The sequence below is a fragment of the Triticum urartu genome, chromosome 1A (assembly GCF_056163025.1).
Source record: "Triticum urartu cultivar PI428250 chromosome 1A, HENAU_Tu73, whole genome shotgun sequence".
In the NCBI taxonomy this organism is placed as follows: domain Eukaryota; kingdom Viridiplantae; phylum Streptophyta; class Magnoliopsida; order Poales; family Poaceae; genus Triticum; species Triticum urartu.
Genome location: NC_141873.1, coordinates 400856864 through 400877446, shown reverse-complemented (window position 1 = coordinate 400877446; position 20583 = coordinate 400856864). Strand labels below are relative to the sequence as shown.

The following is a 20583-nucleotide window of genomic DNA, read 5'->3' as shown; positions in this document are numbered from 1 at the left end:
TCAATGTGTCCAAGATTCAATTGATTGGTTGAAGCCAAGGTCTCGAGCTAGTCCATCTTCCTATATGATATTCTTAATAATGCGCAGCACCAAGCCTGAAATTGGGGAATGAATTGAATCGATTGCCTTCCTTTCCTGGACTGGACTGAAACTAATAGGCTGCTTCCTCGTCTGTACTTCAACTAGGAGGTTGTTGATATCACTCTAGATTCTCGAAAGGATATTGGATTGATTTCAAATCAAGGAAACTATTGAAATCGGGTAGCGAACCTATTGTTCCTTATTCTTTTGTCCTCCTCGGCTCTAGTTGAACAATGCACACACCCCGCTTTAGCTGCACATAATAAGGTGATCCGTGAGGCGGCTAGCTATTAGTTAGTGCGATGTGCAGTGAAGTGAGAGATCTCTCTACTCTAGTAGACCAGATGAAATAGCTGCAATGACTAATGTTTGATTGGGAAGACAGAATACATACGTTGACGTGCCCAGTCGAGCTACCGTAAGGTAGTCTAGTTAAGGAAAGGAAACCGGCTATTCCCCTCACGCTAAGGGTGCGATTCCTTACTCTCCCACAAGATCACACTAAATACAATAGGTGCGTGATCTACTAGATTCTTATAGAATCAATTTATAACCTTAGTTGATAGACAGGAACCACCATCCCATAACAAAAAAGGGGGGCGAAGGTTATTTTGTACCAATGAAGACGGATTTCTCTCTCGAGCTGCTCAAAGATCTTTAAGTGGCTTACGAGGTAGACTTGATCATGATCCATATCCAACCTTCTCCCATCTGCTTCTGTCTCTAAAGATTAGAGTCATCGACGCGATTCAAGTCCAGTGCTGATAAAATCCTGCTGTCCAGTTCGGGAAAGCAAGTGATTGATTAGTTCCATTGGTCTATTGGCTTCAGCTTCCAGTCTACCTCATTTCTATCAAAATGATCTGGTGTCTATGTCCATGCCTGAGGTTGGTAAACCCTATATCTATTGCGGGGTGGTTTGAGGAAGGGACAGCTTGTAACCCACGACTTACTACTACGAAGATTCTGGCGGAGAGCTTTTCACATATAGATAGGTCGGGATGAGGAAGCTCCGTAGTCAACTAATAGATAGAAAATCCACCTTGTGAACCGTGTTTGTCTTAAAGTACTGTCTGAGAAGGAATATACCTGTTCCAATCCCTCTAGTGGCTATACTGATTGACATAGGTAGCTTTCGTAGTCAAAGCTCACAGGGCCAAATGCTCTATTGGAGTGGGCACGAACACACACAATCAAGGTTCGAAGAACTTCTACTTCACGCCTTGAGGATTCTATGACGCTCACTCAATGGTGTTGTGGCGATTGCAAGCAATCAATAAACGAGGAAGCCAAATTATGGATCCAGGAAGGCTGCATCAGAAGGAAGAGTAGGTGTTGCTATGCCGTTGGCTGGGACTGAGACAGAGAGAGGGGAGCATAGCCCCTATGATCCCGGTAAAGAGTTCCAACTAAGCTCTTCTCAGGTTCTTTCTTTCTCTTCCATTCTTATGTTTATATATTAAAGTGTAGTTTTCTTACTATAATATAATAATATTAATCTAATATGCCCATTGGTGTTCCAAAAGTACCTTACCGGATTCCCGGAGATGAAGAAGCGACTTGGGTTGACTTATACAATGTTATGTATCGAGAAAGGACACTTTTTTTTTAGTTCACTGCCCTATACATAGAAAGAAGTGCTTTTCCACCGGTATCAACATTCTATCTGGAATCAGTAGCGATAATTGTTGTATTGTGAGCCAGCCCCGTAAGACACTACGCACCTCCAAATTCTATATGATTTTTCCAATCATTTCATTTATACGACCTGCAAATAAGATAAGATCTTGGCTCGCCCTACAAAAAAACAACTATATGCCCTATAAACTTGCTTGCTTCTTCGAATCTCGAAATAACATATAGAAAGTGTTTCTGTGATGAGACCATTCTCGATCGATAAATGCGATAGGAGCCTATGTGTTTCACGGGCAGCCGGCCAATAGGGGAAGGTTGTGAATCCGGCGAACCGACCGCTTTAAGAACGTGATTGTCTTCTCTCACTCAGTTATCAATTGACAAAGATGACCCATTCTTTTTCGCCCTAAAAACGACAATGGTATGGTACTTTTTCTTCCAATCGAGATTGTGTGGGTGTCCGCTCATGTTCACGTTACATGCTAAATAAGGCTTTCGTTGGAAAAACCAACGCCGACGTCAAGATCAGTCTCCTTTCCTTTCTCTTTTCGGGAGCAGAGCTGAAAAAGATGGGAAATTCCAATGATTCTTCGTTCATTATCATGTCGATTCCTCACAATCGCTCTTTGTGATGCTGCGGAACCATGGCAATTAGGATCTCAAGACGCAGCAACACCTATGATGCAAGGAATCATTGACTTACATCACGATATCTTTTTCTTCCTCATTCTTATTTTGGTTTTCGTATCACGGATGTTGGTTCGCGCTTTATGGCATTTCAACGAGCAAACTAATCCAATCCCACAAAGGATTGTTCATGGAACTACTATCGAAATTATTCGGACCATATTTCCAAGTGTCATTCTTTTGTTCATTGCTATACCATCGTTTGCTCTGTTATACTCAATGGACGGGGTATTAGTAGATCCAGCCATTACTATCAAAGCTATTGGACATCAATGGTATCGGAGTGCGCCTCTTAACGAGGGTGATTTAAGTGCAACGAAATGTACCGGTGGTTCGCGAAGCATCTGGCTTACCGGTCATCTCCCATTCCCGTCGTCGAGAGACTAAAAGAACTATAGCATGCCAGAAACGGGGAGTTGAGGTGGTTAGACCTATACCCCGAAATGCTCCCAGCATAGGAGCCTATGGTTCCATTCTTGTTATTGCTGGAGGTACACATACCTCTTCTCGGTGTGGTGGAGCGATATACGAAAAATAGATGCTAAGCCTGCAATGTCCGATAACGGGGCTTCAGTAGTGAATCTATCGGCACCACAGCAGTGGCATACAACTTTGGACCTAAGGGCAGGTCCCGTTACCTTTCGGAATGGGGGATCCCCGTTGGCAACAACCACGGTAGTAGTTGCGGAACTACTGGGCCAAGAGAGGACAACCTGTTGTTCCTGCTCCTCCTTCTTCGCTTCGGGGACGGAGGTCCTACGGTAGGTAAGAGCACGCACAAGCACTTGACCGAAGGGGACCAGCGCTTCTACTCCTCCACCGAGGAGCCGTTCTTGCGAGAAGCAAGGGATGTCGTGAACGGTGGGAGGTCAAAGAAAGAGAATTGACCTCTGAATACAGTGATCCTATGATCTAGATAGACTCCGTCCTTTTTTTTTAGATAAGGGTGACTCAAGAAATTGGGGGTGGGACCTGCTGGCATAATGCAGGCTGGAACGTGGGAATTCGAGGTCTCATGAACGAGTTTTTTTTCGTGGACAAACATACTTTCCGGTCTTTTTTATGGATCCTTTTAGATCTACGGGCCGGCCGTTCACATGAGCATAGGGAATCTATACTCGAGCCTTCGACTTGGCCCCTGGCAGGATAGGTGAGGAATCACTCTTGAGATCTGATCTATTGGGGCCTACAACTTCGCCAAAGCCGACTAGCATCCCTTTCCGTGGTGAACTGGCCGTCCCATACCTTCATTTTGTCTCATGTGTGTTGAACATTGTCTTCCTCGGTTCCAGCTTCACTGATGTAGGTAGGGCTGGGCGAGAAAGGGTCCCCTCTTGCCTATTAGTAAGCGGGCCTTCGATTCCACCGGGGTCTTACGGTCTCATAGAGGGGGGAGAACTACCTAACTAAAGAAGAATAGTGCTCTTTATAAATAAGAGTAGGCGTGGAGAGCTTTTTGCGGGGAAACTTGCAAGTCAAGTTTGGGGGGAGGCGGGCGTCGACCCAACCTTATGAGTATTCGGACTATAACAGTTCCGATGAACAGTCACTCACTTTTGACAGTTATACGATTCCAGAAGATGATCCAGAATTGGGTCAATCACGTTTATTAGAAGTTGACAATAGAGTGGTTGTACCAGCCAAAACTCATCTACGTATGATTGTAACACCCGCTGATGTACCTCATAGTTGGGCTGTACCTTCCTCAGGTGTCAAATGTGATGCTGTACCTGGTCGTTCAAATCTTACCTCCATCTCGGTACAACGAGAAGGAGTTTACTATGGTCAGTGCAGTGAGATTCGTGGAACTAATCATGCCTTTACGCCTATCGTCGTAGAAGCAGTGACTTTGAAAGATTATGCGGATTGGGTATCCAATCAATTAATCCTCCAAACCAACTAAACCGGGGAAGCTGAAGCGGAAATGCAATTCTCGGGTGAGGGAAGGGGGAAGCTCCAGGAAGGCTTCGCTCGCTCGCTCAAAAAGCTCTAACGCTCGTTTACGAGTGGAGTGCATAAGCCCTTATTGAAGTAGGGTGAGGCCTTACTACACGAGCTCGTAAGTCAAGCACGGAACGAGCCTTGTCTACGAAGCTTCGCTTCATCATCTTGCTTGCTTCTGGCGAAGCTTAACGCACTATAACATAGGCATGCATGATGGTATGGTAGGAAGACTCCTTTTAAGGCCGACCACTACATAGGAGCGATAGGAAGCCAAGCCGTCAAAAGGAAAGGCGAGCAGCCCTTATTGCAATAGCAAACGGCCTACTTATAGCCCTATTTATACCCTTTCTCGGGGACTTCAACGGGCCTTACAAGCTCAATAAATTGCAATTCTTCACCTTTTCCTCAGACAGTGGGAATGCATTTTCTTACTTGATTGACATTGACAGATATGTGTACCACACCGAACAAGCAATATGTCATATGCTTGATGTACCAGCCAAGCCAGCTCTTTTTTTCTCAGTTCCCTTATCCTTAGCGCAAAAGTAAAAAGAAAATGAAAGAGAGTTTGTATTTGCAAATGAAAATGAATATGGATCTAAATAAATTAGATAATCAATAAATAAGAATTGGAATAATAGAAAAAATCTCCTTCGCCCCTTATCTCTTCATCATCGTCGGTTCCGTCACTTGTGGTATTCGTTTAGAATCTTGTTGACCCTACTCGCTTACTCCTATTTTCCTTATTTCTTTTTCTACATAATTAATTAGAACTTTCTTGAAAGAATGGGGTTCTCTCTGGGGGGGCGCACCCTCTCTTCCTTTTTGAGAAAGATGGGCTTGTTTTTTTTTCAATAAGTTCTATTGCTTTGACACATTTAGTATATAACATAATATATATAAGAAAAGTACTAAAGGCGAAGGGCATTCTGTTGTACAGCTACTTTGGTATAGTTACAAAGGTAACCGGTAGGTGACTGTTGAATCGACAGTAGTTACGAAAGGGGGAAATAGCTCAGTTGGTTAGAGTGCTGGTCTGTCACGCCAGAAGTCGCGGGTTCGAACCCCGTTTTCCCCGCCCGATCTTTCTTTCTTCCCGAGGTCATACCTCTGCCACTTTACCCTGAGTTTCACTAAGGCATATAACCCCATTCGGGTAAGAGGAGCAAGCAGTGGGGAACATCTATTTATATGCGTGTTAGCATCAACAGCATCTTTTTGAAAGTAAATTACATCGATCCTCGGTGCTAGGTACTCAGGTAAGTAAATCCTGAGGATAGAACTAGAGCAAGTAAGCTCATCGCACTATCAAGTCAGTCAGGAACTAGTCTGCCAAGCTTAAGAAGAAGTGAAAAGTAAGCAAGTTGTCATCTAGTGAGGGCTAAAAGACACGGAGAACATCCCCCCTCTATTTGCCAATAGCTTCCGCCTTCCTCTCTTTCATTTCATGTCGGTTCAGCCGAGCCAATAGATTCCATAGGCGGGTCAGTTATAGCTGTAGTAGCCTTTGATTAGGTCCTTTCAATAGACTTTCCGTAGCTATAATTCGATAGACTTTCCGTAGCTCAGTACTGCTGATCGTTGACGCCCGCAACTGTACTTACGGCTGTACTTGTGAAAAGAGATAGAGCCGTCTCGCTATGACTCAAAGATGGTCAAAAAGCTAATAGATGGGCCACAAAAGGTAGAGGAGAGGGGGTAAGAAGAGTAGACTTACTACTGGATACAAGATAGGGTATACAGCTAAAAGGGTGAGATAGAGGAATGAAATGAGCCAGTGAAACGGTCCACGACCACAAGTATTGAGCTATAACCATAAAACTTGGGGAGTGCCTCAAGAAAATCCATTGAAATAGAAGACCCAGGTTGTAATGGAACAGACAAAGGTTGAAGAAGACCAGCAGGAAGGGTGTGCTCACTCTTGTTGAGTTGACACACATTACAGTGAAGAACAAACTTGGAGGGAGAAAAAGAAACCAGAAGGGACCCATTGTTTCTGTGCAAGTCGAACAATGATGGAAAAGCATCCAGTATGTAGCCGACATATGCCAACAACCCAAATGCACATATGCTAGTTAAGTTGAAACTCCTAAATTAAAGCGCAAGCAACAAAACTACTTTTTTGAAGGCGCGGAGCGTTGAAGAAGAGCATAGCTCGATTAACACAACTAGGGGCAATATGGTTCATTTTCCTAGAACACCACAACAAATGTCCCTACCAGCTGTTGCCAGTGAAGCTGAAACCATGGCTACCCCTCAACAAGCCTCTAGCTCTTATCCTAGGCCTGAACCGCCTGAACCTCCAATTACCGTACCATTGGTACTGAATACGACCACCACTCACACCTATTCCAGACCTTTAAACCCCTGACCACCTAGACCTCTAGTAGCAAAGCAACTAAAAGACCCAATCACAAAAATAACCCTCTCTATCCCCCTCAAAACCTTGGCACGAACACTTGTTTCCAGCCACCTATGGCCTTCCTCACAGCTCAAAACATGATAATATTAGACCTAATCCTGCACCTCCACCACCACAACCAAGACCCAATTCAATACCAAATATCCCATTTTCCCAACCAATACTTTTGCCCTATGCTGGAAATTCCATGAAACCAGAAGTGCCAATATATACTTACCTTAACCAACCGCTTCCAACTCAACAGCATGACCCGTACCAATACCTGCAAGAACAAAGGCCGCAAAATCAATATCAATATGGGCAGCAGATACATCAACCTCCTAGAGTTTCTTTTCCAATATTTGAAGGGGCCAGGTCTTGGATACAAAAGTGTGAACATTACTTTTCGGTGTACCAAGTTACGGATTGGTACAAGGTAGAACTTTCGGCTATGCACCTTAGGGGGAGAGCTGAAAGCTGGTACAACAGTTTCTTAGTGAATAGGGGACAAGTATCTTGGCAAGAGTGAATTCAAGAGATTGTAGAGAGGTTTGAGGTAAGAAATGTGGTTGGTGTAGTTGATGAGTTTAATCACTTGAGGCAAAGAGGAAGCCTAGAAGAGTACAAGTCACACACAATTGGCAGAATTGAGGGCTGCCATGTTGAGGTGCAATCCCTATTACGATGACAACCTTTTTCGACAAAGTTTTCTTGGGGGTAAGGGTATTGTAAATAGAGATAGATGTTTCGTCCGGCTCTGAGAAACAATTCGGCAACCCCGCTCTTCCCTTTGCCTCTTCCACATCTATTTTTGAAACTTGATTCGGTTGAGTTTGAAGCAAGGATCTAATCAGATAACGCTTTGTTCTCCAATGAATGGAGGTGGAATAATTTCTTGAGATAGAGAAAGCTACATCTCGACTTTATTTAAACGAAAGAAAAAGGTTAGTCCTGCTCCTAGACTTCCAATTCCAAGTAGTAGTAACGGAAAGGAACAGGTTTAGGAGAACTTTTTTTATGTCTTTCTTATAGCGATTGCTGAAAGTCAGTCAATGCCCTGGCTTCAATGAATGAAGACCGATGGGCTACGAAGTGGAGATGATGTCGTCGTGTCATTGCTCGTGATGTCTTCACCAGGATTTGACTTACCAATGTGAAAGGTACCGTGCCAGTGGTTCTATCATTTAGATAGAGAGTGATCTTTCCTTCTTGTCGAAGAAAGATATGACGTTGGGAAGGGAAAGGGAGTAGAAACGTTTTCGTAGCCTTGGGGCGAAGGGCTGAGAGTTCCGTGATCCAGTTCTTTGAGCATACATAGGTTGAGGATGGAACTCCTATAGCAATCGATGTGGAAAAAGGCAACAGCCGAGAATACAAAGCAGAAAAAGCGAGTGAGATCTTGACTTTCTATTATCATACAACATAGAAGTATTTAATCAAATCAGAAAGAGCCCTGGGATTTGACCAAAACGGCATAATTGAAAGCTCTCGTCTCAGTCGCTCGCCTAAGAAAAGGTACCGGGTTGCTCCGTGATGACGAATAAGCAACCCAGCCCAATCCTTGCTTTCATAGAAAAAGGTGAATTTACTCGAATATTCGTTCAATGACTCAATATTTAGTAATCAAATCATGCGTTTGTTAGATCATTTAGTGAGAAATAAAACGAGAATAAAGAGAGAGTCCTCACCTCAATATCGACAACAATGACCTGGCAAGTGAAGTAAAGTAAAAGCAAAGTAGAGCCCGGTTGATGTCAAACGTTTTCAAATCTTACCCACCATATCCATTCATGCACGTTACTAGATGAAAAGTAAAAAATAAAGCAATGATGGTTTTTATCAGAGCCACTTTACAACCGGTTTAGCAACTTCTTCATGCCCCTACGAACGAAATATTTGGAGTTTGACAACTGGTTGACGCCGGTTGATACTCGAATGAATATATCGCCGGTAGATACTTGCTTTTCTAATGAGGTAGACACTTTTGCATGTTAAGGTTTCCACTTCAAACCATCCAGATTTACACTTCAATTTCTCGTTGTTGACACGGTTTACACTTGACTTCATTCAAACTGACACTTATGTATCTATCTAGGCGGGCGGGCACTTAACCAAACTCAGGTTGACACAAACTATACAAAAGTCTTAATTAGGGTGTTTTTTTCCGATCAACCCGAAACTCCGAACAGAACCGACCCTGACTAGACCTTTTCCCAAGCAACTCCGAATACTGGAAAATCTGAATGAAATTCGATAAGAGAAATCAGAGCATGTTTCTAAATTTGTGATAACTACTTATTTATGAGTGAGAAATGCTTCATGCGAGCACCCTTGGCGGCCTGCTTTTGAGACAGGGAGGCCATGCTCGTATCTATGCTTTTCATCATTGGTCTGGTCTACTCGTACCCCACCCCACAAGGTACATCTTCGACTACCGTGCTTCTTATCTTGACGCTATACATTCAGTTCAGTCAGTCCCAGAGACTTATCCTTCAGAAAAAGGTAATCCACCCATATTGGACTTTTCTTCACCTGGCCTCGCGGATTCAATACCGAATTCTCTTCGCATACCGGCCTGCTAATTCCGGGATTAGCTGTTCTCAATGACTGGTGGATGCCTCTTTTCTACCTTAGAAATCGTTTTTTTTTATGTACCTTCTCCCTCTCTACACCTTTTTTCCGCCTCGCCGCCCAGAAAGACCTATAGAAGAAGGAAGAATTCAATCCGTATACTCCAAGCGCCGTAACTATCGCACTTTCCAAGCAACCCTCCAATGAAGAAAGTGCAATTGAAACAATCAAGAACGGAAAAATAATTAGACTCCCTCGTCAATTGTTTGGATTGGAATTAGGCTCCTCTACTCTAGTCGTCCTCTTCTATTTCGGGCAGTAGCTCAGCCCGTTCCGGGCCTTCCTTTACTGAATCTATTAGTAGTTGCACTTTTCGACATATGCCTTTATTTAGGCATTGGTTGTAGGCATCCCCTTCTCTTCAAGGAATTTCTGCGCCCGGTTCCTGATCAAGTGTTGGAAAAACCGGAATATGATGCTTTCTACTTCAGCAGTAGGGTTGGCCTGAAGCCAGCCCATAGAATAGATACGGGCGTGTTCTACACAGGAGTTCTTGTAGAACATGTTCCAATCAAACCTCTTTCCCTTCGTCTCCGGTTTTCAATACGAACAAGTGTCATCCTCTTCTCCCATCGTTTGGATGGAATACCCACGTGGAGCTGACCTTCACTTTTCAGAGACAGGGGCAAGCCGATAATTTGTAGCCTCCCTGGTTGTTTTCTGGAAATTTCAGTAGAAGTGAAGCCCTGTAGGAGCTCCCTAAGGACTCTAGCTAAGACCTTTTTGAGACCCTGGGTGACTCGCGTGGACTTATCCCCTCTCGGTAAGCCGAAGACCATATCGTCTGCGTAGCGTGCGTAATAGAAGACTACGGCCCCATCCTCTCGGACCATTACCCTTTCAAGCTTGGCATCCAATATATGGAGATAGCAGTGAATGAGGACAGGTTCAATCGGGCTTCCGAGCGGTATTCCTCGCTTCTGGCACGTGTAACTCTTACCTTTTCTATCTACGTGTGGTTTTCATGAAAACCTATTTTATCAACCTATGGACTCCTTTCAATGACAGAGTCTTTGGAGCAAATTGGTTCAGGATTCTAAGGTTAGAAAAGAGTTACCACTCAAGGGAGGAACAGGATATGTGGAAGGCTATCCTGGTGGCTCAAGACTGACCGGTATACCTGGACCAGTCTATATTGAGCCATATTCATCAATTCGTCAGGCAATTTGGCCTCACACAATGTATCCCTGTTCCACCAGACGCTTAATCAACCCTGGAACACAAGAGAACCCTTCTTATCGAAGAGAATTGCGTATTAAACAGATGAGAGAAATAGCCCTAAATATGTGCATCGAGTAAGTCATTACCTTCTATTCGATCTCCAGTATCGCTCATCAAGTACTTGATCAGATTCCTCTTTTTTCTTGCAATTGCAAAGTGGTGGAAAAAATTTGTATTTCGGTCACCATGTCGTAGCCAATTGGCTCTGCCCCGCTGGAGCCATGCTACTTCTTCTTGTTCAAACAGGTTCTCGAGCAGCAGTCAAATTGACTTCCCCTGCTTGAGCGTAATGCCCGCCCCTGGTGTGGTGGAAAAAGCCTCGTTTTCTATTCCTTTTAAAGCTGCTGATGCGAGCTACCGAACAAACAAGATTAGTACAAAAAGCCACAACTAGCACTAGCTTTCGTGATTGCTTCTTTCTACCTTTCTCACTCCGGTAATTGCTCCTTCTCCAAAATATCACTACGGACAAGATGAGCTAATAGAAAAAGTTAGGGCAACAGATGATAGCGACTCGCCAGACTCGAACTGGCATAGGCGGATCGGATCAAACGAAATTAGCCTTTCTTCCATCAACAGGAATCGCTTTGATTTCGCAGTTCAAGAGGATGGTGGGGGCAACCTCTCTACATCTGCGGGCCGGTAGGCCAGCCAACTAACTCTTCAAATGAAGAACTGATTACTCCACATCTATGAACCTATCATTCCCCGCCCTTGCCCATTATTTCTTTTTGTATCACGCTAGGACTTTGCCTCTTTTTTTGAGGAAAAATATGGAAGTAGAATCTCCTCTCTTTTAGAGGCGTCTTCCAAATCCAATTTAAGATCAATGAGGTCTTTCAGAGAGCCGCTGCTCTTTCCATTAAATTCTAGGATCTCTTCGATCCTATGCGCAAAAGCAAGGTGTGAGCCCGCGACCCCTCGATCGCTCTCAGAGTCAATCGGCCCAAACCGGGTTATGAGCTCAACGAAAAAAAAAGTATTTTTAGAAATTGCCTGCAAAACCGCCTTGCGAGCGTTAGCGTCAGCGTCAGCGCCATCTCCCGATGGATATTTTTTGCGCATCTCCAATAGCGCCTTGGCCCTATTTTCTTCTTCGTCTATTGGGGAAGAAGAAGAGGTGGAGTAGCAGGCGGATCTCATCCCTCCTGCGGACTTCCCCGTACTCAAAGTGACTCTGAGAGATTGCGCTTCTCTACTAATCGCATTCTGTTCAAGAATCACTGTTTTCATGATCGAATGACGAAATAGATATACGAACTGTATAGGATCATTCGCTGGGATGGGATAAGTGATTCTTTTATAGGATTCCCATGGGATCGTAGAATCAACTAAGGATGGAATAGGTATTTGTGATCGATCAGCTTCCAGTATGACCGAAGACTTTCTATCTGCATTCAGAATAACCACACAATCAGGTTGTTGGTTCAACCCAAAATTGATCTTCTTCTTTCTTGAACGGAATTTTTTTTTATTTGCAAAAGATTTGGTCAAAAACGCCCCGATCTTCCATTGAGAATCATCGAAACAATGAGAATTCACATTTCTTAAATAGCTTCTTAAATAGCTCGCCATTTCTTCCGTTATCTCATAAATAAATAAATGATTGGTCTTTAAAAAGAAGGAACGGCCTTTTTGACGACTGGGAGATCCTATAAAATGAAGAGCGTTTCGTAAACAAATCAGTGTCTTGTCTGAATCGAGAATAGCAATTCCATTTCTTGAACCACGGATATAGACTTTGAAATGGTGATCAGCTACCCGACGGCCGAGATGTGCATTCGTACAAAGTAATTTAGTACAGACTATCGAAAGCATTGTCATTTTGCGATTTGAGTTCCGGAGATACAGGTGGTAAGTTATGGGTAATGCGGGGGAACTTTAAGACGAGATAGAATACCTAATATGGGAGTGGTTTAAGTGAGAGAATAGCTCCCTTACCAAACCAACTGAGCTATTTGCCATGTTTTTGACAAATGACCTAACTTTGATGTGATGTGCCCGGCTAGCCCGGATCATTCTTAGAGCAGTCGAGGTTACCGGAATTACGGCCTTCCATACAAGAACTGGCACTATTGTAACTCGCTATGGGCCTCCTGCCTTCTCGAAAGAAACTGGCTTTTGAAGAAATTACTCTATTTTACGCATTTAGTTGAAGCGGATTCAAAGAGCTCTATCGAGCAAGGAAGGAGTATACTATACTGTAGCTGGATAAGCTAGATACCAAAACTTTGATAAAGATTGAGGCAACCCATTTGAGGAAGAACCGGACGGACCCCTGTGGAGATGGCATAAACAATCCTTTGACGAACTTTCTGGTTAACATAGAATCTATGAGTTTTTTCTTCTAATTACTACTACTAACATTATTCAATCTGGTATCCAAGAATTTATTAAGCTCATCCCGCAAGCACATGTACACATCTTGGATTTTACCGTCTTAAGATGGAAGAAGATTCGTTCTCCTACCCATTTCTAAGTTAAGCAAGAGATAACTCATAATTTGATATGCACTCGCACTCGCATCTTGGGTCACTGGAACCTGATGATAATTACTCACTCCTTCATCCTGAGAAAGGATCTTGGCTATGAAAAAAAATGGATCACTAGCTTGCGCAGCAAATTGAATGAAACTTTCGTCCGAAGTAAACATTTCAGTCTGGTGTTCGTTATACCATTTAAGGGCATCATCTAAGTTCGAGAACTTTGGATACTTAAAGGCTGCAGCACATGCTAAGTGTTGACTGAGATTCTTTTTTTCCGACAGGTGGTTTTGTGCTGGAGGTTGAGGATGATCGGCAGAAAAGAGTAATAAACTTTTTGACAAATCACGCTCATGAAAATGCAATACACCTGAACGGTAGATTCTACCACGGAAGTCCATGAATGCTGGCAAATAGAATTGATAACCTTCGTATGCTGACGCAAGTCTTATTAAAAAATCTTCATAACTAGCCTGCTGCACCTGTTTTAATAATTTATTTAACAGTATGTTATAGCTACAAGCATTATTAATACCTTTGACGTTATTGAAGTAGCACTCCCTCAATATGTCTGAGGCTTCTGTCGGATTCACGCGAGCCAGAGCATTTGGTAAAAGAAGCCCACACTCAACTAAACATTGACGATTCTTTTCCAGAAATCTCAAGAGCCTTTTGTTTATTTCAAACGCTTGAGACTGAAGCCCATTCAAAATATCACACATCTGCTTGTATTCTTTTTTATGTAACTTTATATAGAAGTGGTTTAAGTCATGGGAAGTTAATAGCCGAAAGTGATTCTAGATATCCCCCGTGGGTTTGCATAAGTAACCTCCTATCAGATCCGATAATGTATCAGGATCAGACCCCCTCTCTGCTGGTTGCCAATCCAAGGGTTTGCAAAGCATCGGAAGATTGAGTTTGATAGGGAGCAGATTTATGTTCAAATTGCACATAACATAACAAGAATTCTCTATATACCCTTGACCTTTCTTAAGAACCAGCACTGGATCTTCTTTTGTTACTCCCCTATCTGTTGATATATGTAGAACATTTCTTTCAATCATGAATTGGAGCAAGTATTTCCCGATATCATAATGACACTGAATTTTTTTCTTTTTCTCTTTTTTGCTAGCACCTTTGGGCTGAACAACATCCTTAACTGATTCTACCTTACTAGTGAGTACTGCTTCCACCTTACCACTACCTGGTGCTTTGTATTGTAGAAACCTTGCTTGTTCTCGTACAGTTGAATTAAGTTGATCTATAAATCTAGCTGCCTTAACTGCGGATGATTCCTGAAGAGTGTTGAATACCAAGCCTAGTACATGAATCATGATAGCCTCAAGCGTATAGATACCAAACATCTTAAGCATAGGTAAGCTACTTGGTAGGCAACCCTTTAGATATTGCTTAGCGTTAGGCTGATCTTTATTAATCAAGAACTTTACTATGTTAGGAGTTACTTTAAATAGATTATCCTCATCGAACTTCATTGTGCAATTTGCAATTTGATTCTGTAAATCTATTAATTCAGTATCGGAAAACACACCATTTTGATTCTTCTTTTCATTAATCAACAACTTTCTAACATCATCCTGATACATATCAACATTAGAAGTCTTTTTCGTTTTGTCAATATCCAACAGCTTAGCGTAGTAATCGTTCCAGAACTCCTTAATAATACGTGCATTTTGCAAAGATTTCTCATTCTCAATGCTATCATCATATGTCTCGGAACAATAAAATAGAACCTGCATACTTTTATTTGTTACCCTTACTAAACCGCAGTAAGGATACGAATACGACTGAAATAAACTACTAGAATCTAAATATAAGGAAAGGATCAGAATAAGTACTAATGCTCTGTATAATACTTTTCCCCGAGCGATGGTTTAGCGGATTCGGAATTGTAACCAAGCATCCTGGGTTCTATACCCGATTCAACACTAGAGCATGCAGCCGATCCTGGATACATAACTATATAAAGTGTGCAGTTTTGGATCTTTATTGGTAGCCAGTCTTTCACTTCTGCCTCTCCACTCCCATGCCTTTCTTGGTCGGACCAACCCAACCGGCGATTTCCGACAAGTCTTTCTGCTTAGAGCAAGAAGCGGAACCAAAATAAAGCTTTCTTTATTTTCATTTATGGATAACCAATCCATTTTCCAATATAGTTGGGAGATTTTACCCAAGAAATGGGTACATAAAATGAAAAGATCGGAACATGGGAATAGATCTTATACCAATACTGACTACCCATTTCCATTGTTGTGCTTTCTAAAATGGCATACCTATACAAGGGTTCAAGTTTCGATCGATATTTGCGGAGTGGATCATCCCTCTCGAAAACGAAGATTTGAAGTTGTCCATAATTTACTGAGTACTCGGTATAACTCACGCATTCGTGTACAAACAAGTGCAGACGAAGTAACACGAATATCTCCGGTAGTCAGTCTATTTCCATCAGCCGGCCGGTGGGAGCGAGAAGTATGGGATATGTCTGGTGTTTCTTCCATCAATCATCCGGATTTACGCCGTATATCAACAGATTATGGTTTCGAGGGTCATCCATTACGAAAAGACTTTCCTCTGAGTGGATATGTGGAAGTACGCTATGATGATCCAGAGAAACGTGTGGTTTCTGAACCCATTGAGATGACCCAAGAATTTCGCTATTTCGATTTTGCTAGTCCTTGGGAACAGCGTAGCGACGGATAATTCCGAATCTACATAGGTCTAGTCCAGGGGACAAATCAATAGGAAATGCTATTTTCTTCTTAAGAAGAAGAACTTTTTTGAAATGAAAGAGTTTCCACGGGCGTCGGATATCATTTCTTCAAATAAGGAAGAAGTGTTATCGAAGGATTTCCTTCCATTCTTCCTAGTATGGAAGAAGTAAAGAAAAAGTACTGCGTCTCGATCTATACGAAAGGGCACTGGTTTTTTCTTTCGGTTTCATTGATAGCAGAAGAGTACGCTAGCTAGCGGAGCCTGAAAACGCTTGCTTGCGCCCCACCCCTACGGAAACTATTGCCTATGCTTGCTGCTCGCTCAGTGTCAGTAGAAGGGAAGAAAAGATGGTCACTCCTTTTAGGAACATGGCGAGCCTTACTTACGACTGTTGCACTTCACTCGCTGCTCGTTCATTCACTTGCTCATGAACTCGCTGCTTCGCCAGAAGCGACTAGTCGCCTCCTTTCCTCCGCCGAAAGATGCTTAGCCAGAAGCGACGAAGGAGGGGAGCTGGGGAAGGCCGACGATGGCAATGAGGGGGAAGCTGTCGTAGAAGCTTTGCCCCTTGCTTTACATAAATTGTTATGAACTTACTAAATGACCTTATTTATTCTCCCGGAACGCTAGCAAATCTAATAGTTCCATCTGCTCTTCTTAACTTAAGAACGAAGGCCGCCATCCTTCTTATTCAGGAACCCTTTGTTTGAGGAGGGCGTATCCCCGGGAAGGGGAGAGTGGCCGAGCGGTCAAAAGCGACAGACTGTAAATCTGTTGAAGGTTTTCTACGTAGGTTCGAATCCTGCCTCTCCCACTTGTTGTAGACTTAAGAGAAGAGAAAGTAGGCGGAAGCCTAGGAGGGCCAACCGAGCGAAGCTCTTTTTTTTTGCCGTGCCGTGAAGTGCAATTTTCTCGTATGCGTTTTAGAGAGGTTGTCGAAAAAAGACGATCTATAGAGATTCCCCATCTATATCCAATCGAGAATAGAAGCGAGTCGCTTCCGGCGTCGGCTTGTAGTCTCTGCAGTCGGCACACGCACGCGCCCGCCATCATGCCTCCTTGGTTCGGGACGAAGCCAAGCGAGACATACGATAGACGAAGGAAGCGCCCACCCAGCAGGAGGGCTAAAACCTGTAGTTTTGAAGTTGCAAACTCCAGCTTCGAAGCTGGAGTGCTTTAGCCCTTTTTTAAGCAAGAATCACCGTCTTGAGCGCCTTGCGCGCTCAAGAACAAGCAAGGGATGAGCGCTTTGTTGCTAAAGCGGATACGTTTTCTTGCTGGGGAAGGCTAGTTTGATCGAGGATTGGAGAGGAGGGAGAGGTGGAATAAAAAGCTCGGGATGGATTTTGGAGTCTTTGTGCGAGCCGTATGCGGTGAGAGTCGCACGTACGGTAAGGAGGGGGGTTCGCGTCTATACGTGTAGTGTGGTGGTTGGGCCTACCCACCCTATTTGTTCCATGATCTATGGGTCTACTGGAGCTACCCACTTCGATCAATTAGCCAAGATTTTGACCGGATACGAAATCACTGGTGCTCGATCTAGTGGTATTTTTATGGGGATTCTTTTTATCGCTGTAGGATTCCTATTCAAGATTACTGCAGTTCCTTTTCGGGCGGCTGTAGGACGGACGGCCCCCTATAGGTAGTAGGGTAGGGTGGGTGGTACCGCTCAGATAGCGGCCAATCCTCCTAACTGCGCGCGGGCCGGGCTTAGAGCGCGTGAAACTCATCACTACCTCGTAAGGGCGTTGAGACCATAGCATGTTACACAAAAGCGCCGCTTTCTCAGGAGTGTTGTCACACAGCTGCCCGACTAGAAGAGCTACTCGCTCTGTAGTGTTGTCACACAAGATAAGCACGCCGCCCGCCTGCTGGCCGGGCGAATCGAAGTTATCTTCCGGTCAACTGTCCACCCAGTCAAGTGCAAAAAACACAGTGGAATCACGCAACGCACGCTGCTGGTGTGCTTCCTGCCCACGAGGAAAGAAGAGCGACAAGGTTCAGATTTGACTGTTTGCAGCATGGGAGCTGATTACCCAAAAAATCCCTGGGAAAAAAGAAAAGATATCTCGGTAACGAAAACCATAGGAGGCTGTATTGGCGAGATCCAAGGGTTCACAGCAGCCCAAAAGAAAAACCGCCTGGAAGTCCGAGGACCTTTAGTACCGTACCGAACCAGCAGCCTTCGCGCCAAGCGACGACCGCCCTTGTCCCTTTCCTTTTTCCATTCAGCCTACTTCTTAGCTTTGTTCCGTCAGTCTAAGGCAAAGCTTAAGTGGTTTGCCTACCTTACCCACTTGATGAAAGGGAACGAACTTCGTTTCCTTGGCGGCTTTATGGATGGATTCAGTCAGAAAAAACTCCTTCCTTTTGAAAAAAGTGACGCTTTGCGTCTTCGCTTCCGAGGGTTAGGGTATAGGCCGTTTCGAGCAAGCTTTCGCTTTTTCTCCCGGCTTTCTACAACTTTCGCTTTAGCTTCCAAAGGCGACCCAATGACCTTTCCGGAATTGGAAGTATTCGTCGCCCTACCCTAAGAAAGAAGTCACTATAAAACTGCTTGCCCTCCAGAAGTACCAAAGGTGCGCGGAGCCCGGTGAAAATGAATATGTTTGCTACTGAAAGAAGCCTGCCTATTGACTAATATTCGTCTTTAGAATGAAAGTAGCTATGAAGCCCAATCTACTGTCGATTCAAAAGGGGGCATAGTCATATGGGTGGGGTGTTTGTGGGGAGCTGCCTTGGATATGAGGAATTCCTCCAATCTAAAAAAAAAGAACAAAGAAAAAGTCCGTGACGAAGATCTTTCTTTTCTATCAATAGATAGGAATGAGTGTTCGTTATAGGGGATAGGATCCATCTGCTCTCTCTCTCTCTCTATTTTCTTTGATGCAATTTAGAGAGAAAGAGCAGTGCGAATTAGAAAAAAAAGAGAATCGGGAGATGATTCCAAAATAGATACATAGACATCTAAAGTAAAGGGATGTATATATTATTCCTATATATATCATCTATCTATGAAAAAAGTAAACAGAGTTCGTTTTTGGGTTCCCCGAAGCCCCGAATGGATTGGATCGTTTCTGCTTCTGCCAACGAAATGAAGGCCTCGCCCCTTCCGAATGCTTCTCCGATCCTGAAGTTCTCGCGAAGAGAATAAGATGCAGCTCCCCCTCCCTCTGTCTTTTTCCGCTTTGCTAATCTTCCCCTCTAACGCGGGCCGAGCTTAGGCGGGCGCGGGAGGAAGAAAGAAAGTCGAAGAGCGTCTTCTCCTTTGTCCTTTTTTCAGTGCAACACAGGAAAGCACCCTCTTTTTGTAATCCCTGCAGCTTCCCAGAGGCTTGCTTTTTTTTTATTGAACGCATGGCGTAGCTAGGACCCCTCCAATCATGTTTGAGCCTATGTTCACCCGGGGCCAAAAAAGGAGAATTCCGGAATGCCTGCCGACGTTCAGATAAGGTGCATATCCCTTACCACTAAAGGAAAGGCTCGACGAAGGGGGGGATATTAGCTGGGTAAGGAAAACGCTTTCGGAGATTGAGATGTCGATTTGTTTTTCATCGAAAAGGAAGAAGGCCGAGGGGATAGCAGCCTTCCTTCGGGCTTTGCCTGCCGACGTTCTAATAAAGAATTCCGGCTCGGCCCGGGAAAGCGCTGGCAACAACATAAAGAAAGGGGTCCATGTAGCTGCTGCGCCCGCCCACTAAGCAGCAGGTTCGGCATCTACTACAAAAGAGAGAATCCACTTCAGATAACCACGTCTCTGCTAGGCAGCGTGTGGAATGGCCGAGAGCGGACCAAATGGATATATAATCCAAGCCGAGAGTGGAGTTACGTGAACAGCCGTCTGATGGAAAACAACTTTCACGTTCGGTTCAGAGAGCACTTTTTTCGTTGAGAATAAGTCCTTCCCTTTTGTGTGAATTCCCCAGCGGCGAATTAACAACTTGTGGGGCCCTATCTATTCAATCTCTCGAGCCCCAAGAAAACCCCCCTCTCCCTCGGACTCAATCTCTCTTTTGACTCTATATATGTGGGCACCTGATATCTATGAGGGTTCACCCACCCCGGTGACAGCATTCCTTTCTATTGCGCCTAAAATCTCTATTTCTGCAAATATGTCACGTGTTTCTATTGTTGCTTCCTATGGGGGTACATTACAACAAATCTTCTTTTTCTGCAGCATTGCTTCTATGATCTTAGGAGCACTGGCCGCCATGGCCCAAACGAAAGTCAAAAGACCTCTAGCTCATAGTTCGATTGGACATGTAGGTTATATTCGTACTGGTTTCTCATGTGGAACCATAGAAGGAATTCAATCACTACTAATTGGTATATTTATTTATGCATCAATGACGATAGATGCATTCGCCATAGTTCCAGCATTACGGCAAACCCGTGTCAAATATATAGCGGATTTGGGCGCTCTAGCCAAAACGAATCCTATTTCGGCTATGACCTTCTCCATTACAATGTTCTCATACGCAGGAATACCCCCGTTAGCCGGCTTTTGTAGCAAATTCTATTTGTTCTTCGCCGCTTTGGGTTGTGGGGCTTACTTCCTAGCCCCAGTGGGAGTAGTGACTAGCGTTATAGGTCGTTGGGCGGCCGGAAGGTTGCCATGAGTAAGGTTGGGAGACCGAAGGCAGTTTTCCGTGCACCGGACACGTAGCTTACCGAATCAGTTGCAACACAGATGGGAATGCATGCTACGAAAGACAGGGTCGAGTCTGATACATCAACCGTCGACTCCATATCCTTGTACGAGTCCACAAT

General features: G+C 43.9%; 2 non-coding genes and 1 pseudogene across 2 annotated transcripts; 2 read left to right on the top strand and 1 right to left on the bottom strand.

Annotated features, from left to right (window-relative positions):
- The first annotated feature begins 5351 nt into the window (after positions 1 to 5351).
- On the top strand, positions 5352 to 5425 carry TRNAD-GUC (transfer RNA aspartic acid (anticodon GUC)). Its single transcript has one exon. It is a non-coding gene; the product is annotated as a tRNA-Asp (tRNA).
- Positions 5426 to 11221: 5796 nt separating this feature from the next.
- Positions 11222 to 14760, bottom strand: LOC147991419 (small ribosomal subunit protein uS2m pseudogene; annotated as a pseudogene).
- Positions 14761 to 16544: 1784 nt separating this feature from the next.
- Positions 16545 to 16627, top strand: TRNAY-GUA (transfer RNA tyrosine (anticodon GUA)). Its single transcript has one exon. It is a non-coding gene; the product is annotated as a tRNA-Tyr (tRNA).
- Positions 16628 to 20583: the final 3956 nt, after the last annotated feature.